Source organism: Cornus florida, unplaced genomic scaffold (genome assembly GCF_030987335.1).
Source record: "Cornus florida cultivar Cherokee Brave unplaced genomic scaffold, ASM3098733v1 CherokeeBrave_3.0.0_Hap2_Chr03, whole genome shotgun sequence".
Lineage (NCBI taxonomy): Eukaryota > Viridiplantae > Streptophyta > Magnoliopsida > Cornales > Cornaceae > Cornus > Cornus florida.
The window spans coordinates 61,720,706-61,747,616 of record NW_026775573.1 but is presented as its reverse complement, the minus strand read 5'-3'; the positions used below and the strand labels follow the sequence as shown (position 1 = coordinate 61,747,616).

The 26,911-nt window shown below is 33.2% G+C and overlaps 1 long non-coding RNA gene and 2 pseudogenes across 1 annotated transcript; 1 reads left to right on the top strand and 2 right to left on the bottom strand.

Moving 5' to 3' along the window:
* Nucleotides 1-7,488: 7,488 nt before the first annotated feature.
* On the bottom strand, nucleotides 7,489-8,553 carry LOC132301667 (DNA topoisomerase 2-like; annotated as a pseudogene).
* LOC132301665 (DNA topoisomerase 2-like) lies at nucleotides 8,554-18,386 on the bottom strand (annotated as a pseudogene).
* A 668-nt stretch (nucleotides 18,387-19,054) lies between these two features.
* Nucleotides 19,055-20,428, top strand: LOC132298811 (uncharacterized). The gene is made up of 3 exons (XR_009479964.1): nucleotides 19,055-19,353; nucleotides 19,505-19,618; nucleotides 20,332-20,428. It is a non-coding gene; the product is annotated as an uncharacterized LOC132298811 (long non-coding RNA).
* The last annotated feature ends 6,483 nt before the right edge of the window (nucleotides 20,429-26,911 follow it).

Genomic DNA, 26,911 nt, shown 5'->3' with positions numbered 1-26,911 from the left:
ATAAAACTTATAGGTATCCCCCATTACAACACCAGACTCACAGGTATCCCCTGTTACTACACAACACACACACGACTCATTGGTAACAACATGGCAAGACTCACATATAACAATACGACACGACTCACAGATAACAATATGACACAACTCACAGATAACAGTACTGTTAACCTTAAGGATTTCATCCAAGGATAATCTAATTGTTTTGATGATAACAAACCATTAATGGTATTTAAGGACTAATGTTTACATTGAGTATTATATAGATTATTTATATTTAAAGAATGATCTCAATGGAGCTATAAAGATCATTCCAAGTATTTCATTATTCAAGATCACATCAATGAAAGAAATGTATACAAAGAAGAGTTGAAATTATAAGGAACCAAATGTAAAGTCCATCCAAAGATAGTTTGGACTACAATGAACAAGAAAGCAACTCAAAGGAAGAAAGAAAGCAACACTACCTCAAAACCTACACGATCATAGATAAAACATGAAGAAAAGGGTAGATAGTATGGTGAGTATTTAGGATTCAATATCAAAGTATTTATGAATCCATTTGAAGCACATTTTTATAGGACCATGCAAATCATATCATTATCCACATGCGCCTATATACATTAGCAATAGACTATGCACTTCATTCATATATAATTGGCATATGGAGTATTTGCTAAAGAATGGTTAGTTCAAGCTTGTATAAGCTTTGAAAGAACTCAACACTTGACCTAAAATTCTAGGACCATGCACATCAATTACATCATTCATTTTGGTATATAGATAGTAGAGTCTAAGGCTTAGAACTTATTACTCATTTATAAAGCCTCCATTAAAATGCCTTGGTAAAGGACATTAGGACCTCATCATGCACCTGATGAAAAACTGTGTTTTTGGCTGAGTATGAAAAATGGCTAAGTGTGAAAAATGGATTTTTGAAATAATGTTTACTTCAAAATAATTTTCCCCGGTAATTACTCCTTATATTTCAAATAGTCAAATCTGATTTTATAAGATTTTTTCATCAATTCTACATTGGTCTACATAAGGATTCATTTTTACCAAAACTGTCAGAAATCCAAATTTGTACTAAAATTAAATTTCTACATTTTTATATAGTTGGATTTTAATTTTCTTATATTTTTTATTGAATCCAAATGGGGAGTACTTCCTTCTTTACATTGTAAATTTAACGTAAATGGAGACATTTACTTAAATGTTTAGAATGAAAATAAGGTGTGTGCAAATGTCCTGTACTGAAATGTCCTGTGCATAAGTTGTGTAATACCCCTAATTTCAAAAGGATAGTAATGGGATTTACTTTATTGTTTAAACTGCGTTTTTAATTGTTGAAGTGCTTATGTGTTAATTTAATTGATTTATTTGTTATTTTAATTTACTGTTGTTTTGTTTAATTGAATATTTGATTAATTGGTTTATTCGTTGTAATTAATTTATTTGAATATTTTTGTTTTAATTAGTTGTTTTAAATATTGATTAATGGTATGCTTTTATTTAATTAAATTTAGTTAGTTTCCACGTGACTGTTTTATAGTTCCATTAGGTATGCACAGTTCGTAAGTAGCCGACATTGATTAACCTAGATTTCTCTATGGGCCGTGTAAATCCAATTAGGGTTGAGAGAGCCTAGGATTAGTGTGGCTTATAAATACTCATCTACGGTGTCTGCCTAGAGTTTTAGAAGTATATTACGCCATAGTAAGACACAGAAAGTTTGGAGACGTATAGGGAAACAACCAAGTGAAGAAATAGAGCTTTCACCGGAGATTATAGACGGATGTCGGTGTAAGGCATGTTCTATCCTTACTCTCTCCCTTAGGCTTCGTGTTTCTTTTGCATTCTTAAATAGTTCTAGGATTAATTGAATCAATTATAAATTTTCTCTGTTCATGCTTAAAACTGAAACATATTAGTATGTGTTGTATGCTTGAAAAACCTGTTAAAATATGTTATCTGCTTGCTTAATTCTCTGCTTAAACCTATGTATGGAATGTGTTAATGACTTAAAACATGGACTGGGAACCTACTAGGATTGAGTTGCAACCTCTGGAAACCATAGCATAGGGCAGAGGAGTTGCAGAAGATGTCTAAAGAAGAGGGAAGGCAAAAAGACAAGGCAAAAAGGGAGAGAGCCGGCTCTCCCTTGGAGAGAGCCGGCTCCCTTTGATGTGGAGGTGGCTCCCTTTGATATGGAGCTGGCTCCAAGTCCTAAAGGAGGCGGCTCCACTTTTGGGAGACATCTCCTTGATGCATTTTTTATTTTTTTTTTGGTTTTCAGTCAGTTTTAGTTGCAGTGGTTGGTTCTCTGTGTTTTCAGTTGGGTTTAGGACTATGTGTGAGGTGTATGGATGATACTTAAAGACAATTCTAAGACCTTAGGAGGCATGTTAACAATCTAATTATGATTGTCACTTGAACAGTATACGTTGTAAACAAAATAATACACTGTGGTTAGAATCGGAAGAATTAAATTGGTTTAATTCTCTGTAATGTGTAATCTTCTGAGACAGATAATATAATTATAACATGTTTTATCATATATCATGTTCACGTGTTTGAATTATATTTGTGTTGGATGAATTGGTGTTAAGTGACTTAAAGATTCAAACAAACTTGGCACTATACTGGATTTTGTGAAAATACTACAGATCAAGCATGTCTATGTGTATACTGTAAGTCTGTGTTGATGTTTTCATTATCACTGCTAGTATCAATTATTGGAGGCATGGATTTTGTTGATGTTTACCTTAACTGTCTATAATATCAACTGCTGGATGTTGAATGCTATTAAGATTTAAACTTGGCATGTTACCAGATTTTATGAAACAATCTAAACTGAGTAGGTTTGTATATATATGGTGATTATGTTTCTTGATGCTTACATTATGATTGTTAGTATCAGTGTTGGGTATAAAACTGAACATGTTTATGTATATAGCTAATTCTGTTTATTGATGCTTTCACTATGCCAGTTAGTATCAGTGATGGAGATATGGATTTAGTTGATGTTTACTTTAATTGTTGATATTATCAACTGCTGGATGATTAGATAGTATACACCGGTATGGGACGGTGGTATACTAGGGACGGTTTGGATTCAAAATACCAAAACCTACCTACTCTGGATTAAGAATTGGATTAACTAAAAGTTAAGTCCTATTGATTGCAGTGTCATGGCAATGATTAGTTGAACGGCACTACTAGGATTTAGGATGGATTTTAAATATATTGTTATGGTACCTCGATATGAGCTTGAGTCTCAGGATCGACGGTTAGGGAGCATATATGCATTGGGATGCATAGTTGGATACGATGATTAGAGGTATACCCTGTTTAGGTTTAGGTACACATGCCCACCTTGTGTGCGTTTTAGCATGTTATCTTTATTCAGGTTGAGACCGGCCTGTAGTCCAGTGAGAGTCCTTTAGTGTGACTATATATATAATTACGGACTATTAGCTATTGTGGAATTGTTTAGGATGTACATGCGTATCGGGCCTCTGTTTGGATTGTAGTAGTATAGAACTTGCGCGTGGGTCTGACCCACTTCTATTTTTCAGGTACACGACAGTTCCAGACTTAGACGTGTTTATGCTGAGCAGAGGTTTCTACTCACTCTACCGACGACGTAGGATTTCTCTCCATAGCTTTTATCAGGATGTTCTTTCAGTTGTTTTAATTCAGTTTGGATTTTTAATAGGGGTCCACTAGAGATGGATTCCCGAGTTGTTAAACTTATGGAGGTTCTGAATTATTAGGACTTAAGTATTTTAATTTTCAAGGATTATGTTTTAGTATTCTTTTCAGCTTTTGATATTTATTCTTATTCCATTTTTGTATTCCGTGTTCATTAAAGTATTAATTGTTTGATATCCCTCGGGTTTGGGCCTGGCCTGATCAACCCGTGTCTCGGATCTGAGGGGTATCACAAGTTGTCTGAATAAAAATGTCAAGGTAACAGGATTTCACGTCGACGCCTACACATTTCACGTTGACCGGTATCTAGGCAATACTGCATTTTAGGAATACAGCTTTCACGTTGACCAGTTTGTGCACACGTTGAATGGTTTGTGCAAATGAAATAAAAAGATAATATCTCTTTTGTATTACTGGCCTGTCACAAAAGAAAATTAAATTCACTTTGATTAAGATTGAGATATTTGGTAATTCATAAGCAATTGCATACCTTCACGGTCGACATAATCAATTATGTTAAGAAATATGGAATTTGATGGAGTGATGGCCAAAATGTATTAATAAAACTAATAATTAGGCCTTTGATGTGAGAACCATCATGATCCTGCTAGAAAACACATGTCAATCCCCCATTGGCAATTAATATATTACATAAAACATAATTGTAGTGAAGAGAAAACAAATAAGTTGTCTGATCTGCCATAATCATCAAGTGACTGTATCTCATATTTTTAAGAGTACTGTAATGCACCTTTCCAAACTATAGACCAAGAATTTTAATGATTTCCTTAATTTGATCATTATTCTCAACTCCGTGCATCTGTTGCTTTTTACATTTTACCCGTCAATGGAAATACTATTGGGAAAAAATAACTCCCTCCAACCAACTTAATGATAGGTTGTTGTTGAGAGTTAAATCCTTTATTCATCACATACAGCGGAAATATCATCACATCATATCAACGCAAACAACAATCATACACATCCACAGACTATTTTTACATGGTTCACCCAACTCTAGGGATACGTCTGTGGAGAGAGAGATTTTCATTATTATGAATCAAAGAAGAGAATATACAACCACATGTCAAAACCCCACTCACTCACTGATCATCTCTTTTAAGGTTACATGTATACACTTGAGAATTACATATACTCTACCCACTCCTCACAGCAATCACCCTTAAACCCCTTACATCTTTTATCTCTTCTCTCTCTATCTCTAAACCTCTCATACTCATCTTATTTATAGAGTCTTCAAAACCCAATTCTTTATTGGAAAAATATTCCCCAACTTGCCTAGAATGAGTTACCATACCCGTCTTCAACTCTAAAATAGCAGGTACAACTTCTTACCCAAGTCTTCAGCCTTTTCCCCAAATCTTCTGACTTTCAAAACTGATTAAGTAATTATTTCTCACAGCTTCCAATAACTTATTGCCAAGTTGAACCGGTTCTGCCCCATTGGAATCGATTCAACTTTGGCAGTAGCCAAAGCCAAAAAGCTACACGTCCAGGTGGAACCGATTCCACCCCATTGGAATCAGTTCTATTTTTGCAGTAGCCAAATGTAAACCAAAATAAGCAATTTTAAGCATCCCAATTCTTCACGTGATCAGACTATGTCTTAACGTACGTGCTACACCATAGCTTAAACTCGAATATGGATCTCTTCATAACTCCAACTCAACTGAAGATTTCTCCATCTCAAATAAAGCACTATGATGAAATTGAGAAACACTCTGACAAATACACTATAATAGTCACTTCCAACTACGGAAATTATAGTCATTTGTAAAGTAGGTGTAACTGAGTAAAAATTGGACATTGTGGATGTGGTGGTGGTTAAGAGAATAAAGATTGAAAAATTGGTTTCATTGTTGGTGTTGAAAAGTATGGGGATTTTTAGCAACACATCATTCTAAGAAGTGAAAAGAAAATGGGGTTAAAAGGCATATGGGAATGGGGGTTATTTCTTATTTTTTATTTGGATATATCACCGATAAAAAAATAAATAAAAATCATTGTTTGGTGGAGTCTGAAGATTATTCCATACATATTGTGGAATCTGTATAGATAATTAAAAAATAGTGAAATATGTAGCTTTAGCCAGCAATTGATAATGATACTAAAATTATTCACCTTCCAATATTATCCAAGTCTTTTGAATTTAATTCTACATAAGTTGATGAGTCTTTGCATATGAAATATGGAATGCACATCACAGGGCAATGCACTATATTTGCATTTGAAATATGATATAATTTGTTGTCCCAAATTTCGTTGCAAATAAACAGACATAAGAATTGGACCATAGAGTCTATGGCACGGTCATTCGTAACAATTTTGAGATAGCAGATCGTGTTCATTACATTTATATCTACTCTTCTGAATGAAATACTCATATATAGAATCCATAAATCTAGACAAAAACAAGTTATCTGTAAAACATAGCTCTACCTGAAAGTATCCAATATTTTCTATGGGTGACCAAAATACCCATAAAGGACTTATCTTGGTCAGAGGAATAAAAGGAAGTTAAAGAACATGAGCCAGTCAGTAATTGAATGCATAACTACTTATTACATACCATTCTTAATACCATACTATTACATAGATCTTTGCAAGTTACAAGTCCCTTCAGTGATATAGAGACTCTGGACTTGAAGATCTAATATGATGGAAGATTACCATGGTATGTCCCTTAAAGGCCTAACTTATAATTTTTGCATACATAAGTTTCCGAGCACAATAAGAATAATATGATAAACAACAATGATACTACAGTCATCTAAAGAAAAGCACAAACTATGATGCCATATGAAATGATAATGTTAAAGCAATCTTATATTGAGTAGAAATTGAGGTAGGAATGTACTACCTCTGACCAAGACATGTCCTTTTCAGGTATTTTGGTCAGTAGATGCCACAGAAAATTTTGAACACTTTTTAGGTAGAGTTATGTCTTTAACATAACTTGGTTTTGTCTAAATTTGTAAGATATTAGATTGTGTTCATTACATTTATTAGATAAGTCATACAAGTTGAATGTACATAAAGTGAGAACTTACTGCAAGATCCATAACTGAGCCTCCTTCAGTCAAAATCAATGTACATTTGTGATAGTCTTCTCCTCCAACATAGTAGGCATCACTTAACTTAGGAATATCAAATATTCTATTTCCCTTTCTTGTATAAGTGATTTTAAGATTCTTTATTTGTAACAAATTTTCAAACAACAGAGTTGTTTCAGCCGCTTCATTAAACTCAGCGACTACGATAATGTTCATCAACAAAAATGTAGTTAAGTAACGCTGATAATACCATGAGTGCATATTACTCAACTAAGCAGGCTCACATCAAAATAATGTCGAGCAAGCATAGTTGTTAAAAAGCATATAAAAAGAAATGCAAATAACAATTCAGTATAAACCCACTTTATGTAAAATTGAATATTAATAACAATTGGTTAAAAAATTACAGGATAATAAAAAAGATGTTTCTCAACTGGTATTCAGTAAAATCCTTAGTTTCAATATATATATATATATATATATATATATTAAAACTTAATTATAAGAGGAGTCTATCTTATAATAATCAAGCATAAAAAGAATCCAAATTTACTTGAGAAGGAGTATGTTCCATTGTCATTGTTGTATGGCTTTTATTAAATTTAATTTTTAGTTTTAACAATTTATCTTGTTACTTTGGTTTTTTATCACTGAGCCTTTAAGGTATCTCCTCCCACATAGGAGGTTATTCAAGTTCTTATTGGGAAACTAATATTTCTGTACCTGTATGTGTGTTGGAATGTTGGTATAATAAGGGGGAAAAAAATACCTCTATGAATGGTTTTTTGCTTTCAGAATTCCCTGTCATGATTGATTCCAGAAATTCTTTATACTTTTCAGTCCATCTTCGGATTGGTAACTCTTTAATCTAAATTGTAGTTTCATTCACTTCTTTTATCTTTCCTCTTACACTGTAGATGAGTTTCCCTTCTTTTGTTGTCTTTATATCTATATTTCCTTTGAACCCTTTATACCAGGGTTTTATTGGATACATTAGCTCACCTTGCAATAAATGCCTCAGATTGGAAACAATCTTTCTCAAATTGTAATTGGGGATATACGAACTCTATCCACTTCCAATTCTTACACTTCCATTTACCAAAACCATAGGTATAATTGGTATGTACCTGAATGATAAAACAAATTAGTTTCTCATTTGCAATACCTTCATTACCTACACAATGATCCACTTATCACTAGGAAAAAACTCACCAATTAGGTTCTACTAACATCCCATCTTCCTTTAAGTAGGTGAGCACATTATCATCATGTTTCGGGAATAGGCTACGTGTGATAGTAGACAGCCCGGTGTATAGATAACGAGGAACAACATCATCATCTGTGCCTCCCTGTTAATGAACGAATTAATCTTGTAAATCAAAGTTAAAGCAAACATAATGACTATTCATATCAATTTGGAGAACTGAGAGTTTTTTGTTAGCCTTCCGTTCATTTGAGTTCCAAATTGACCTATTGGTTGGAGAAGACTAATGTTATTGCTACCTACATAATCTCTTGCTATGCGAATAATGGTACTAACAAAACTACTCTGACCATGATGATAAGCTGATTTCGTACTTACGTAACCTGCGAACACTTTAGCTTTTACATTGGGGTCAAAGTTATACTTGAAAGAAGAGAAAAATATTTTTCTCTGACTATATTTTAGGCTGTCAACCATTGAAGGAATCGACCTGTGAAAAACTGCTCTCAAAAAATGTATAAGTTCCAAGTTAATAAAGTCACCATATTTTATCAACATCTACTCTGGATTAAGGTATTCACCAGACTGCACAACAAATAATGAATTTAGAAAAAAAATTTGTAAATGTTGTGTTGTTTTCATCCAAACACATGAAGTTCAACCTTAGAAAGTCTTATCCACTCCTTCCTTTCCTCAATTTTTTTTTTTTTTTCATAGAAAAAAAGTTCAATACCTTTCTTACCATCTACACCTTCCCAAACAAATTCTTTCTTTAGTTTATCAATATCTACAAAGTAGTTCATTCCTTCCACCGATGTATGTGATCCCAATCCCTACTAGGAAATTAGATGCGCTATTATAATAATATTGATACTAACAATCAAACAGTTAATTAAATTTGAAAAAAACAAACCTTATAATACTTAATGGACCAGTTACTTAAATTTCTCCCAAACTTTTAATCCATAATTCATATTCAATTAATATCTTTTTTGTATTAGTGGCCTGTATCATAAAATAAAATTAAGTTCACTTTCATTAAGATTGAAATGTAGATTAAGTAGTTCATAAGCAATTGCATACTTCACGATCGGTACAATCAACTCTACTAAGAAATATAGAATTTGAAGGAGTGATGGCCAATATTTTTTAAAAAAAATTAATAATTAGGCCTTTGAGATGAGAACCGTCGAGACCCTGTCAGGAAACACAAGCCAATCCCCCATTAGTAATGAATGTATTACATAAAATATAATTGTATGAAAGAGAAAACAAATAAGTTACCAAATCCACCATAATCATTAAGTGACCGAATCTCATATTTTCAAGAGTGTTGTCATATACCTTTTTAAATCGTAGATCAAAAACTATAATTATTTGCTTAATCAGATCATTGTTTTTGAACCATTCACCTTTTGCTCGTTGCACATTTAATAATTTACCCTTCAATGAAAGTACCCCATAATAATCACCTACAACTACGGAAATTCCAGCCATCTGTAAAGTAGGTATAAATGAGTAAAAATTGGGCATTGTGGATGTGGTGGTGGTGTAGAGAATAAAGACTAAAAATTTGGTTTCACTGTTGGTGTTGAAAAATGTGGAGATTTTTAATAACAACACATCATTCTAAGAAGTGAAAAGAAAATGGGATTAAAAGGCATGTAAGATGGGGTTATTTCTTGTTTTTGTATTTAGATGGATCACTAACAAAAAATAAATAAATAAATAAAAATCATTATTTGGTGCAGTCTAAAGATTAGAATTTGTATAGGTAATTACAAAATTGTGGAATATGCAGCTTTAGCCTACAATTGATAATGATTCTAAAATTATTCACTTTTTCAATATTATCCAAGTCTTGTTACTTTACTTGTAGTTTCGGGAGGGGAAATGCTGATGAGTCTTTGCATATGAAATATGACATGCATATCACAAGGCAATGCACTATATTTGCATATGAAATATTACATGATTTGTTGTTCAAAATTTCATTGGAAATAGACAGAAATTGGAATTAGACCTGTAGAGTCTATGGCATGGTCAAACGGAACAATTTTGGGATAGCAGATCATGTTCATTACATTTTTCTCTACTCTTCGTAATGAAATTCTCATATATAAAACCCATAAATCTAGAAAAAACTAAGTTATCGATCTGAAAGATATAGCTCTATCTGAAAGTGTCTAACATTTTCAGTGGCATCTAGTGACCAAAATACCTAGAAAGGACCTGTCTTGGTCGAAGGAATAAAAGGAAGTTGAAGAACATGAGTCAGTCAGTAATTGAATACATAACTACTTGTTACATACCAGTTTTAATACCATACTATTAAATAGATCTCTGCAAGCTATAAGTCCCTTCAGTGATATAGAGGCTGTGGACTTAAATGCCTAATATGATGGAAGATTACTGTTACATGTCCCTTAAAGGCCTAACCTATGATTTTTGCATACATAAGTTTCCATACACAATAAGAATATTATGATGAACAATAATGATACATCCAAAGAAAACCACAAACTATGATGCCACAAAAAAATTATAATGTTAGGAAAATTCTAATAATTACTTATATTGAGTTGCAATTGAGGTGGCAATGTACTACCTCCGACCAAGGCAAGTCATTTTTAGGTATTTTGGTCACTAGATGCCATAAAAAATGTTGGACACTTTCAGGTAGAGTTATGTCTTTCAAATAACTTGGTTTTGTCTAGATTTATGGGACAACAGATTATATTCATTACATTTATTAGATAAGTCATATAAGTTGAATATACAATAAAGTGGGAACTTAACACAAAAGCCATTATTGAGTTTCCCTTAGTCAAAATCAGTGTACATTTATGATAGTTTTCCTCTCCTACATAGTAGGCGTCACATAGTTTGGGAATACCAAAGATTCTATTTCCCCTTCTTGTGTCACTTATTTTAAGATTCTTCAAATTTTTCAGCAACTGAGCAGCTGCAGCCTCTTTATTAATCTTAGCAATTGCGATAATGTTCACTAATAAAAATATAGTACCCATGAAGTAGTAAATTGATATATATGTATATATATATATATTGATAGACATCTCTAATAAATAATGATACAAACTTTTTTTAAAAAAACTTTTGTAAAAGTTCACATTTGGAACAAAAACAACTTTGAAAACAGTTATTGTTTCTTTTACAATGGATCCAAATATTGAGTTGTCAATAACAACATTGAGGAACACCCATAAATTCCCCAAATCATAAAATTCGACGTTGGCATTCTTATTCTCCTCATTTACTCTCATAATGTAATTTGAAATTTGTTTGGTAATATAATCCACATGAGTCCCACCCTTGATCATGGCACACCTATTTACAAAGCTAACCTGTAAAAATCAGTACATCCACATGTAAAATTCAAGTTCCAGAACTAAATAATAGTTGAGGATGCTTAATTAATATACTTAAATTTATCATTAACTGTCCGTCACAAACTCACGCAAACCTCCCACCTCTCATTGACTTTTTCTGTAATCCTAATGAAAAATAGAAAGGTCATGAAGAAAACCTTGGAAGGGGATTGGGTCCGTCTTTAGTGGCATATTATAATTACAGATTGAAATAATTAGAAAAATGATTTTATAGGACCTGTTGTCTATTTAATTCAACATTCACAGTCTTTTCAAGGCATTTTGCTAAGAACATCTCCAATCCACTCGCTAGAGACCCATTCTAGCGAGAATGGACAAATTTTGAGCTACAACCTGCTTGCTTAATGCAAGCGGGCCTAACCCACAATAGCTTCTTTTTTTTTTAGCTACATCGCACAGTAATTGCACGGCCATTTTTTTAAAAATAAAGGGGTTAAAGGCTTGTTTGGCTGGACCCTAAACCCCCTAAAACTTGTTTTTCACATTTTCTTGTCTCTTTTATTTATTTGTTTATTTTTAGAGATGCCATATAAAATGATAATGTTAGAGCAATCTTATATTGAGTAGAAATTGAGGTAGGAATGTACTACCTCTGACCAAGACATGTCTTTTTCAGGTATTTTGGTTAATAGATGCCACAGAAAATTTTGAACACTTTTAGGTAGAGTTATGTCTTTAACATAACTTGGTTTTGTCTAGATTTATGAGATATTAGATTGTGTTTATTATATTTATTCGATAAGTCATACAAGTTGAAAGAACATAAAGTGAGAACTTACTGCAAGATCCATAACTGAGCCTTCTTCAGTCAAAATCAATGTACATTTGTGATAGTCTTCTCTTCCAACATAATATGCATCACTTAACTTAGGAATATTAAATATTCTATTTCCCTTTCTTATATAAGTGATTTTAAGATTCTTTATTTGTAACAAATTTTCTAACAACAGAGTTGTTTCAGCCGCTTCATTAAACTCAGCAACTACGATAATGTTCATCAACAAAAATGTAGTTAAGTGACGCTGATAATACCATGAGTGAATATTACTCAACTAAGTAGGCTCACATCAAAATAATGTCAGCAGGCATAGTTGTTAAAAAGCATATAAAAAGAAATGCAAATAACAATTCAGTATAAACCCACTTTATGTAAAATTGAATATTAATAACAATTGGTTAAAAAATTACAGGATAATAAAAAAGATGTTTCTCAACTGGTATTCAGTAAAATCCTTAGTTTCAATATATATATATATATATATATATATATATATATATTAAAACTTAATTATAAGAGGAGTCTATCTTATAATAATCAAGCATAAAAAGAATCCAAATTTACTTGAGAAGGAGTATGTTCCATTGTCATGGTTGTATGGCTTTTATTAAATTTAATTTTTAGTTTTAACAATTTATCTTGTTACTTTGGTTTTTTATCACTGAGCCTTTAAGGTATCTCCTCCCACATGGGAGGTTATTCAAGTTCTTATTGGGAAACTAATATTTCTATACCGATATGTTTGTTGGAATGTTGGTACAATAAGGGGGAAAAAAATACCTCTATAAATGGTTTTTTGCTTGTAGAATTCCCTGTCATGATTGATTCCAGAAATTCTTTATATTTTTCAGTCCATCTTCGGATTGGTAACTCTTTAATCTAAATTGTAGTTTCATTCACTTCTTTTATCTTTCCTTTTACACTGTAGATGAGTTTCCCTTCTTTTGTTGTCTTTATATCTATATTTCCTTTGAACCCTTTATATCAGGGTTTCATTTGATACATTGGCTCACCTTGCAATAAATGCCTCAGATTGAAATCTCAAATTGTAATTGGGGATATACGAACTCCATCCACTTCCAATTCTTACACTTCCATTTACCAGAACCATAGGTATAATTGGTATGTACCTGAATGATAAAACAAATTAGTTTCTCATTTGCAATACCTTCATTACCTACACAATGATCCACTTATCACTGGTAAAAAAAACTCACCAATTAGGTTCTACTAACATCCCATCTTCCTTTAAGTAGGTGAGCACACTATCATCATGTTTCGGGAATAGGCTACGTGTGATAGAAGATAGCCCGGTGTATAGATAGCGAGGAACAACATCATCATCTGTGCCTCCCTGTTAAGGAACGAATTAATCTTATAAATCAAAGTTAAAGCAAACATAATGACTATTCATATCAATTTGGAGAACTGAGAGTTTTTTGTTAGCCTTCCGTTCATTTGAGTTCCAAATTGACCTATTGGTTGGAGAAGACTAATGTTATTGCTACCTACATAATCTCTTGCTATGCGAATAATGGTACTAACAAAACTACTCTGACCATGATGATAAGCCGATTTCGTACTTACGTAACCTGTGAACGCTTCAACTTTTACACTGGGGTCAAAGTTATACTTGAAAGAATAGAAAAATATTTTTTTCTAACTATATTTTAGGTTGTCAACCATTGAAGGAATCGACCTGTGAAAAACTGCTCTCAAAAAATGTATAAGTTCCAAGTTAATAAAGTCACCATATTTTATCAATATCTGCTCTGGATTAAGGTATTCACCAGACTGCACAACAAATAATGAATTTAGAAAAGAAATTTGTAAATGTTGTGTCGTTTTCATCTAAACACTTGAAGTCCAACCTTAGAAAGTCTTATCCACTCCTTCCTTTCCTCAGTTTTTTTTTTTTTTTTTATAAAAAAAAAGTTCAATACCTTTCTTACCATCTACACCTTCCCAAACAAATTCTTTCTTTAATTTATCAATATCTACAAAGTAGTTTATTCCTTCCACCGATGTATGTGATTCCAATCCCTGCAAGGAAATTAGATGCGCTATTATAATAATATTGATACTAACAATCAAACAGTTAATAAAATTTGAAAAAAACAAACCTTATAATACTTAATGGACCAGTTACTTAAATTTCCCCCAAACTCTTAATCCATGATTCATATTCAGATATGGAATAAAAGGATAATATCTTTTTTGTATTAGTGGCCTGTATCACAAAAGAAAGTTAAGTTCACTTTCATTAAGATTGAAATGTAGATTAAGCAGTTCATAAGCAATTGCATACTTTCATGATTGGTACAATCAACTCTACTAAGAAATATAGGATTTGAAGGAGTGATGGCCAATATTTAAAAAAATAATAATAATAATTAGGCCTTTGAGATGAGAACCGTTGTGACCTTGTCAGGAAACACAAGCCAATCCCCTATTAGTAATGAACATATTACATAAATTATAATTGTATTAAAGAGAAAACAAATAAGTTACCGAATCCACCATAATCATCAAGTGACCGAATCTCATCTTTTCGAGAGTGTTGTCATATATCTTTTTACACCGTAGATCAAGAACTTTAATTATTTGCTTAATCTGATGATTGTTCTTGAACCATTCACCTTTTGCTCATTGCACATTTAATAATTTACCCTTCAATGAAAGTACCCCATAATAATCACCTACTACTAAGGAAATTCCAGCCATCAGTAAAGTAGGTATAAATGAGTAAAAATTGAGCATTGTGGATGTGGTGGTGGTGTAGAGAATAAAGACTAAAAATTTGGTTTCACTTTTGGTGTTGAAAAATGTGGAGATTTTTAATATCAACACATCATTCTAAAAAGTGAAAAGAAAATGGGATTAAAAGGCATGTAAGATGGGGTTACTTTTTGTTTTTGTATTTAGATGGATCACCAACAAAAAATAAATAAATAAATAAAAATCATTATTTGGTGCAGTCTAAAGATTAGAATTTGTATAGGTAATTACAACTTGTGGAATATGCAGCTTTAGCATACAATTGATAATGATTCTAAAATTATTCACTTTTTCAATATTATCAAATCTTGTGACTTTACTTATAGTTTCGGGAGGGGACATGATGATGAGTCTTTGCAAACGAAATATGACATGCATATCACAGGGCAATGCATTATATTTGCATATAAAATATTGTTAGGAATTATGTCTCGAATTCCGATTATTATTAGTTTTTATTTTAAAGTGTATTTTTATGATAATTTCTTATAGAGATGTGAATTGGGTTCTGAGAAATTGTAATCCTTGTCCACAAAGGAATTGGGTATATGACTCTATAAATAAACACTTAGGCTATTGTTAAGAGTTATGAGTTGAGAGAGATGTAACCTCATGAGGGAGTATGATGGTAGGGGTGAGTTACGGGTTTGGTAGAGTGAACACTGATGGCGAGAGGGAGTCTCGTAGAGTACACGGAGAACTCGGTCAAGAGTTTGTGTACATGGTCCGGTGTTGAAATTCTCTACTATTGTAATATCTCTACATATATAGTGAATCTCTTCTCATCCGTGGATGTAACCCTGATTTTGGGTGAACCACGTATATATCTTGTGTTGTGGTTTGAATTATTATTTTCTTTCTTTCTTTTGCTTCCGCTATGCCTCAACAACTGGTATCAGAGCCAAAGGTGAAGGAGATCCAAAAAACACAAGAAGTCTCAACATGTGCTACAACGGGTTTCAGTTGTAGGTGAAGTCAATCGACTTGGTTACATGGCATGGAGCTTGAGTAGTCAAGGTGGAGCCTTAGGGTTTTGACTAATTAAGCAACGTATAGTGGGGATAATCGAGTTCTGCAATAAGATCGAGAAGATTGAAGTTGCAGATAATTATCCAGATTCAATTGCCATGAGAAGCAATGATTGACGTAATGGAATTTAAGTCAAGGTGGAGATTGTTAGGAATTATGTCTCGAATTCTGATTATTATTAGTTTCTATTTTAAAGTGTATATTTATGGTAATTTCTTATAGAGACGTGAATTGGGCTCTAAGAAATTATAATCCTTGTCCACAAAGGAATTGGGTATGTGACTCTATAAATAGACACTTAGGCTATTGTTGAGAGTTATGAGTTGAGAGAGATGTAACCTCATGAGGGAGTACGTTGATGGTAGGGGTGAGTTACGGGTTTGGTAGAGTGAACACTGATGGCGAGAGGGAGTCTCGTGGAGTACACAGAGAACTCGATCAAGAGTTTGTGTACATAGTCCGGTGTTGAAATTCTCTACTATTGTAATATCTCTACATATATAGTGAATCTCTTCTCATCCGTGGATGTAACCCTGATTTTGGGTGAACCACGTATATATCTTGTGTTGTGGTTTGAATTATTGTTTTCTTTCTTTCTTTTGCTTCCGCTGTGCCCCAACAAATATGACATGATTTGTTGTTCAAAATTTCATTGCAAATAGACAGAAATGGGAATTAGACCTATAGAGTTTATGGCATGGTCAAACGGAACAATTTTGGGATAGCAGATCATGTTCATTACATTTATTTCTACTCTTCGTAATGAAATTCTCGTATATAAAACCCATAAATCTAGACAAAACTAAGTTATCGATCTGAAAGATATAGCTCTACCTGAAAGTGTCCAACATTTTCTATGGCATCTAGTGACCAAAATACCTAGAAAGGACCTGTCTTGGTCGAAGGAATAAAAGGAAGTTGAAGAACATAAGTCAGTCAGTAATTGAATACATAACTACTTGTTACATACCAGTTTTCAAACCATACTGTTACATAGATCTCTGCAAGCTATAAGTCCCTTCAGTGATATAGAGGCTGTGGTCTTAAAGGCCTAATATGATGGAAGATTACTATTACATGTCCCTTAAAGGCCTAACCTATGATTTTTGCATACATAAGTTTCCATACACAATAAGAATATTATGATGAACAATAATGATAAATCCAAAGAAAACCACAAACTATGATGCCACAAAAAAATTATAATGTCAGGAAAATTCTAATAATTACTTATATTGAGTTGCAATTGAGGTGGGAATGTACTACCTCCGACCAAGACAAGTCATTTTTAGGTATTTTGGTCACTAGATGCCACAAAAAATGTTGGACACTTTCAGGGAGTTATGTCTTTCAGATAACTTGGTTTTGTCTAGATTTATGGGACAACAGATTATGTTCATTACATTTATTAGATAAGTCATATAAGTTGAATATACAATAAAGTGGGAACTTAACACAAAAGCCATTGTTGAGTCTCCCTCAGTCAAAATCAGTGTACATTTATGATAGTTTTCTTCTCCTACATAGTAGGCGTCACGTAGCTTGGGAATACCAAAGATTCTATTTCCCCTTCTTGTGTCACTTATTTTAAGATTCTTCAATTTTTTCAGCAACTGAGCAACTGCAGCCTCTTTATTAATCTTAGCAATTGCAATAATGTTCACCAATAAAAATATAGTACCCATGAAGTAGTAAATTGATATATATATATATATATATATATATATATATATATATATATATATATATATATATATTGACAGACATCTCTAATAAATAATGATACAAACTTTTTTTGTAAAAACTTTTGTAAAAGTTCACATTTGGAACAAAAACAACTTTGAAAATGGTTATTGTTTCTTTTACAATGGATCCAAATGTAGGGTTGTCAATAACAACATTGAGGAACACCCATAAATTCCCCAAATCATAAGCTTCGACGTTGGCATTCTTACTATCCTCATTTACTCCCATAATGTAATCTAAAATTTGTTTGATCATGGCACACCCATTTACAAAGCTAACCTGTAAAAATCAGTACATCCACATGTAAAATTCAAGTTTCAGAACTAAATAATAATTGATGATGCTTAATTAATATACTTGAATTTATCATTAAGTGTCCGTCACAAGCTCACGCAAACCTCCCACCTCTCATTGACTTTTTCTGTAATCCTAATGAAATTACAAAAACTGATTAGGAGGCCTAATTAAATGTAAAAGGAATAAAAATGATAAATACAAAGGTCATAGAGAAAACCTTGGAAGAGGATTGGGTCTGTCCTTAGTGGCATATTGTAATTACAGATTGAAATAATTAACAAATGATTTTACAGGACCTGTTGCCCATTTAATTCAACATTCACAGTCTTTCCAAGGCATTTTGCTAAGAACATCTCCAATCCACTCGCTAGAGGCCCATTCTAGCAAGAATGGCCAAATTTTGAGCTACAACCTGCTCGCTTAATGCGAGCAGGCCTAGCCCACAATAGCTATTTTTTTTTTAGCTATATCGCATTGTAATTGCACGGCCATTTTTTCAAAAATTAAGGGGTTAATGGCTTGTTTGGCTGGACCCTAAACCCCCTAAAACTTGTTTTTCACTTTTTTTTTGTCTCTTTTATTTTAAATTAATAAATAAAACATGCATGTAGTCCTTAGGCACCGTTTGGGTGGCCCAAATAGTGCCCAATGACTATATTGGCTTACAAAAATAAAAAAATAAAAACTTTTTTTTTTCTTCGTTTTTTTATCTACAAAATAACTTTTTTAACTTATTTTTTTCACTTTTTTTTCCCCCTTAATGAAACATGCCAAAGTAAACATTTTTTTTACTTAATCCAAGTTTGGGTATTGTATTTTTTCAGTTATTTACAATTGTTTTTAATCCATGATAATGGATATTACATTATTTTTTTCTTTTCTTTTTTCTTTTTGTTAATTTATTCCATAATATAATGTATTTGTTTTTAGATAAATGTAGTGATGATGTATTGTTTTTATATAAGATGAAAATTATACTCCTTATAAATATAATTTTTGTTAAAAATTATAAACTAATAATAATAAAATAAAATAGGAGAGGCTGTTGCAGCGCCAAAAGGAGCCGCTGCGAATGGCTGAAGTTGATCGCCATGTTTCTCATCATACCATCAACATCATCTTCAAGATGAGTGATATTGCATTCTAATATTGCTGAGAGAGAAGAAAGAGATGGCATCGGTGGGTGGATCAATCGTAATGGCAACGGTCAGGTCCTTCAAAACTGGCTCCAAAACCCTAATTCCCAAAACCTAGCTCCAAAATCCGTGTCTTCCTCTCCATTCTCTTTTTCCACAAGACCATACCTTGTGCTGCTTCAAGGTAAGCCCCTCATTTCTTAATCCTCCCAAGACTCTTGCTAGCTTCCCTTCCTCTTCAATGTAATACATGTTTGTTCGATTTATACACACACACACACACACACATATATATATTTGTATGTATTTGCCATTGTGTATTTATGGGTTTTCAGGATTATTTCGGTCTTGGGAAGCGTTGAGTCGATGATGCCACTTCACAGCGCCATCTAGTCGTCTGAAATCAAGTATGGCCTTTGATTCCTCCTGCTGGAGTTGGCTTTCTCAAGGTATATCAATATTATCATCATCATCTCTCTCTTAAAATATTCTCATTTCAATTTCGTTGATACTATTACTATGAAATCTTATATTAATATTTGATACATGTGATTAATGCCGGTATTGTCATCCTTAAACAATCTTTACTAATTTTGGCTTTCAATTAATGTTTGTTGTGTGGAGTAGCACGGATTAGAATATTGTTCCATCTTATATCATCAAATTTGATGGCAATTTTGTAACTTTTTCTTTATGTCTCTTGCATTTTAAATTGAATAGAACATAATGTGATATCAGGAATTATGAATTTTGAATGACACAAATACCCACCTTCTCAATTGGGACTTGAAAGTTGAAACCCACACCCCTTATTTATGGGTACTTACATGTGGTACCCCGGGCCAATGGACCGTCATGGAAACTCTCAATTTGCATTGATACACATAAATGTAGATTTTTCAAGAAAAACCATGATTGTCCATTGGTCGGGGTACCACATAGTAAATACTCCCGTGTATTGTATACTTTCTCGTTTTAGGAGATACCAGTCAGGCTAACAGCTAATATTTTGAGATCAGCAACTAATATTTGGTCTTTTAATTGCATACATGGCTTTATAATTCAAATATTTAGTATATCTATCTTTGTTGTATTGTGTTGGTGGATGACTCTTGTTTTGTATCTGATGCATATTCTGACTAGATTCTACTTGCCGGTGTAGGACTTGCAGTACCATTGTGACAAGGTTCGCTGGATATTAGAGATTTAGAGGGTGATTAATGAACTTTGATTTTTCTTTTTCAATTTTTTTTTTTTTTGAAAGTTAAAGCAATTACTCACACACCCTACCTCCACCGAGGTTCGAACCCCCAACCTTCCTTTTGGGAAGGAAGGGGTGATACCGCTGGACCAATTGGCCCCTTGGTATTTTTCTTTTTCATTTTGGGAAGGAAAAAGTCCTTCAAGTTTTGAAATTTCGACTTTGAAAACTCCTGGATGTGTAAGCTTGTTTTAGCTGAATTATTTAGAGATGGTATTTATATATTGAATTTCTTCTTGATATTTTAGTGTCATGATCTTTTATTCTTTAGTGACTCCTTGTATTCCCTGTTGGCCATTGTGGTGGTTCCCTTTGTTGTGATTTGCATGATGTGTCAAGTAGTTAAGAATGATAAATCTCATTTCTGTTTGCCCTTGGATTTGCCTTGGATACTTGGGAAATGAAGGTGGTCCCTGCTGCGCTGAGTTGGACTACATATGGCATGTGCCACAGATTCGCTGACCTCAATTCTAATAGTTCATTATGTGGCACTAATGCTTCCTGTTTCAATTCATCACCAAGAACACCGAACACCTTGCCACTTGCATGTTAGATTTTAGGGTTTAGGAAAGAAAGAGGAAGCCGGCAGCGATGGCAAAGGAGTGGGTGGGGAAAATAGAACAAGTTGAAGGGAGAAATAGATTATTATTAATTTATTTAAATATAATAAATTTGTATGTCGATTATATATATATCTATATATATATTAAATTAATTCAATTTAATTAGCAAAAAAAACTATTATAATTTTTTTGGGTAAGGTACATACAATTACTCCAGTATATGAGCATATATATATATATATATATATATATATATATATATACATTGAAGTAGATTACATAGAATTGTAAGGTAATTAATGTATTCTTGCATAATGTAAGGGTAGTTTAGGTACTATATAAATATTTTCTGTCTGTTCACCATTCCATGCAGTTTCAGGGATCTGACATTTATCAGTGATTTTTTAGGGTATTTCTTTGAAGGCTTTATGTTACACAAAAATTCTTAAGGTTTCACTTTGATGATAGTATTTGTTCAATTAGGTTCTGTCATTTCAATTTGGGTCATTTATTAATACAAGAATTAAAAGTTAAAACACAACTTTGAGTTGCTGTAATATAAAAAATTAGCCTACTGATAGGTATAATTACAATTTAGGATATTTTATGGGCAATGAAGTTACTAGGATAGAAGGTTGAGAAATAGAACGAAGATAGCGCTGGAAATTGGTCAATATGAGTTGATCCCTTTATGCTGGCTCAGGGGCAGCTTCCCCCCTTGAATTTTTTTATATATATATATATTTATTTTTAAATTTTATATATATATATATATATATAAAATTTTGTGAAATTTTACAAAATGCACCCCAAGAATTCCCTCTTTCTAAAACTCCCAATTAGCAAGTCTAAATTTCGCGCAACTAAACACACCTTAAAATATTTTATTTGCCAATTATCACACACACACACACACACAAAAGGCTAATCTCTCCACCTCCACAGGGAGAATTAGTTTCTCCCCTTTTTTACTCTACTATCCTCTTTTTAGGTTACAATGATGACATATCAAGGGTACCTAGTAATTATGTATTTTTCAACTTTCACCCTTCCAAATTCCTGCCAACATAGACTGTTTTTGTGATCTTCTGCTTTCGTTCTCCTTTCTTTTTTCCTATTTTTCTTCTTTACATTTTTGGCAAAACTTTCTTGCTGCACTTTTGTCTTCAATACCTTTATCCCCTATACTATCCTCATTTCTTGTAACCTTGATAGATTCCAATATTATTGTGAATAGGGCCTAAATTCCACTCCAGAGAAAGAGAACGAGAGAAAAAAATGTAGAATAGAATGTGAAGAGATTGGATCATTGAATCGGTTGTCGCATCATAAGCCCGAACTAATCTCTAACGCCATCTTTATAGGCAGACTGAACCCAAACTAATTTCTAACACCATCTTTATAGGCAGATTGATTGTTATTGACACAATATATCTTAGAGTTGCGTAATGTGGAAGTGGTTTTGAAAATTTCTCAAATAGAATGACCTAGAGAGAGGGGGAATATGTTCAGAGTTGCGTAATGTGGAAGTGGTTTTGATGTTTTCTCAAATAGAATGATCTAGAGAGAGGGTGGGGAGTTGAATTGGTTTGGTTTTCTCTTTTTGTCTGTTTTTATTTTTATACTACCTTTAGTTAAATGTAGATCAATATATAAAACCATCAAAATAATGACCGCTACCTTTTGATTTTAATTTTTAATTTTTACATGGAAAATCTCAAGTGAGGAAAAATCAAGGAGATTGTCATCTCAGGTGAAAAAAAAAAAATACACCATGTCTGAGAAAGAGTACGAGTTTTAGTGCCTTTAAAATCACTCTCCATGAGTTTTTAATTTTAGCACCTTTGGAATCACTTGCCGTTGATTTATCCTCGATGTTCAATTCCTCCATTCCCAATTCCTTAAGAGTAGTGATTAAATGACTTTTGCCTTCCACTAATGCATTCAAAGAATATGGTAATTATGCTGCTTTAAAAGCTTAGATGATCTTAGTGATAATGCTCCGAATCGACGATCAACAATGAACACACACAACTAAACATTCATATGTACAAGTGTGTGTTTGAAATCTGCAGAATTCTCTCTCAAAATACTAACTTTTCCTCTTTCTGCAAATTCTAATGTATATCTCACTAAAATCAGTGGTTGAGTTATATTATATATATATTTGTCTTTTTTTTTTAGTTGAAAAAGTACTAAAAATATTAGAAGACATCTACAAAGAATCCAGACTGATTTTTGACAGGAAGAACGGTCCAGATTGAATTGGGAAATGTCGGACGGATGCATGTATTATCTTGAACACGTTGGGTTGGTGCATGCAACATTATGGATCGGTGCATGTAGTCTCTATTTTTTTCTTGAAATAATTTAAGGCATAACCTAGATGGTGTTGCCGTCGCACCAACGTCTAAAAGATGTGCAAAAGAGTGTGAGTGTGCAATGTGGCCAAGTTTTAAATTTATAAAAGTCACTACTACCTCTAACTAAAAATATAGCTAGGGTGAGTAGGGATCGTCCCAAGGGATTGTGGGTGCTCTAGCAATGGAAACAATGTATAGGGTTAGTAGGTCGAGTGATCAAAAGTAGAGTGTTTGGTTGATTAGACTACAAACTAAACTAAACAGGTTCAATGTAAAATAAACAATTTAAATGAAATTTAGAGAAAATAAGAGAGTGAGGTCTTGGGGTCTAGAGGTCACCACTAAACATCATCATTCTAGACATTCAATGTATAATTAATGAGGGGACACATGTGTTGCAATTTGAGAGTGTGTGATTGATTGTTTCAACAAGCATGAATGACTAATTAAGCATATATTGTCTAAACAACTTAGTAAATAGCACAATACATCAAACTAAGCAATTAATCTTTCCTTTAAGCTCAATCCAAACACATCACATGGTTAAAGAATAATACTACTTGCATTCATAAGTATGGAACATCAAACAACAAGCATGGATTGTCCTCCCATCTAACAACTAAGGCAACCACACTACAACTAAGCTAAGGGCATGAAAATTAAACTAAAGAAACTAAGGGAGAGGCACAATCCATTAAGACATGAGTATGAACCATCAAATAAACCACAATAGTATTCTATTAAGCACTATGCCTTAACAATCTCTAGATCCATAGCATCAACATACATAGACATGCATCAATAACACAAAAATTAGAAATAAACACATGAACATCTATTCTAGCATGCATAGACATATGGATAGAATGAAATGATCAATTGGAAGTATTAAACCACATAAATCATTGAATAAACAAGATTTATATATAAAATAAGTGTTAAGACAAGATTACAACACAAATCCCCTCAAAATACAAAGCATTAAAGTCTAGAAGGCATGCTTAGGGCTAACTCTAGCCCCAAGAAGATGTTTAGCCACTCATTGAAGTAGTCATCCAACCCTCAAGGGCTATCTCCATGGTAGGAATGACCTCCTTCTTGATGGAAACTCTAGAAGAATGGAGGAACTCCCAAAAATGTATCTCTAGCCTTTCCTCCTCTCTAAGAATGTTTCTAAGTATATGAGATGATATTATGAGATCCAAGCTATGTGTAAAAATGGCTCAAAATCTTTATATAGGAGGCTCAAGTGTCACACCCAATGGTCTGGATTCGTGCACTAGGGTCCTTGCAATGATTGCACATAAGCCAACTTTTAATGAGCTGAAACTTATTTTTTTTTCGAACTTGAGGAGGTTCGATCGATCGAACTGTGTAGAGATCGATCGAACATTGGTGAGATTCATCGAATGCTGCAGAGATCGATCATCCTTGGTGGCGCCTTTTTGAATAATGACAAATCTCTGAGATATTTTGGGAAAGAGACAAAAATAGTAGGTGGGGTGGTAGGTGTGGATAAGATCGAATATTTTCGATCAATCGAAGTGAAGTTGGATCGATCGAACATGGTGGATTCTTTTGGATAAGAACAAAGACTTGGATCCATCTTGATGTGTCCAGATCGATGTTGCTTCGATCGATCAAAGGATTTCTGAGATCGATCGAACATGTTGATTTCCACACTTTGTTTCATTCTGCTTCCACTTTGCTCATTTCTTCCATCCAGCTTGAGTTAGCTTCTTTAATACTCTTATTTGGCTGAATTAACTTATTTTTGGGATAAGTGCCTGAAAAGGGCAATAACATGAAATTAGTCTAAAACGGGAAAGTAAGATAGATAAAGGTCCTAGAATACCTAAGCTTAAATGGTTTAATTGCGCACTTTTTAGCGCTTATCACTAGATAGACTGGTGAATCTGCAGTTATGCATTGGTGCATGAGTTCATTGTGTTGATCCATAAGAGACCAGTGTTACAGTGTAGTCAAGGACACTGAAGGTCTAGCGTTAAAGTGGTGCAACTTGTCACTGTCCAATAATCAACTATTTGAGATTTCCAAATTTTTCTCAAAAATACTTGAACACCAAAATATAACTATTAAAGACAAGGTTTCCTTAACAATACTCACTCTACTTGTTAGTAAAGTGTGGGTTCTCTTTTGTTGATGCTTCAACCTACAAATCTATGGCTTTGTTCTTGAAGCACTATAAAAGACCCAAACAGAAATTAGAACTCAATATACTGGTTTAATTTGTTTCCGAAATATGCCAACTCACATAGATTACTTAACGTATGCCTCTCCCCTAACTATTGCAACCTTACCCCTTGACTACCGCCATCAACACCCATCTCTATCTTCGTCGTCAGACATCACCACCGGTCCACCGTCATTGTCTAGACTGCCGCTGGAATGAAAACCTATTGCTAGAGGGAAGATGGATTTAATTTACATGGTATATCTATTAGGGTTTGAAACTATATATCCTAGAGCCAAATTCATATTTCTACGGCTATTAAACTGATCTCATTCTCTTTCTCGCAAAATCTACCATTTTCTTCTTTAAATCATCTACTGTAACGGTCCTTCTCTCTCTAGAATCCTGGTCTCATCAACGAAGTCCTTGTTATCTTTATGCTGTTTAACAATAGGGTTGAGAAAGATGGAGAAGAATATACTACAGTACCTTGATTTTCTCTTAACTTGACTCAAAATGAAGGGTATCTAAGGTAAAGTAGAAAGGAATATAAATATTTGATAGGATTCGATTCATTTTAGTAATGAACAAAACAAATAGGATTGATTATGTATCACAATTACATCGAAGTCGTTTTTGTAAATATATTGATGAGATACCTTGGTATCCAAACTGTATCAATGGTTGTGATCCTCATTGTGTGCATTGGATAAATAGACTTTCAACTATTCCAACATAAAAGGGCTAGAATTGATCCGCTACAGGATTTACATTATACGCAACAGAAGAACACGTATAATTTAGAGAGAATATCAGTGCCTTGGGTAAATGCCTACTTTAGGCAGAATCTTACGTACCGAACGAGTTTCAAACTTAATATTTGCTTCAACGAGCTGATGACCTGTTCCTAAGGTCGGTGGCCTTAATCTAAGTAAAAAGTAGATATTAGTAAGGTTTTACTGCAAACAGACTTCCAATTCAATATATAGACCGTCACTCGTACTAATTCACATTTAATTATTCAACAATATTCACTAAAAATCATTGAAAACCCAAATTTATTGTTTGTGGAGTTAAATTTTGTGTTGGTGTTTTCTGGGCCAATGTTGCATGAGGTTGAAAAATTTCACGACGATAATGGTCATGTCTGTCACTTACTCCCATTACACTTGGCGTCCATTACATTACTCTACAACTCAAAATGATGATTGTGATCGCGAAACATTTATTTGTTTTTTCTCTTTGTGAAGTTTCCACTGGCATACACATTTTTTTCCTCATCTTTGTCTGCTTCTATTGTTTGGGGTTCAGTCCCAGTCCTTTTCCATGCTAGTTCTGCTTCTTTGCATGGCAGATTTCGG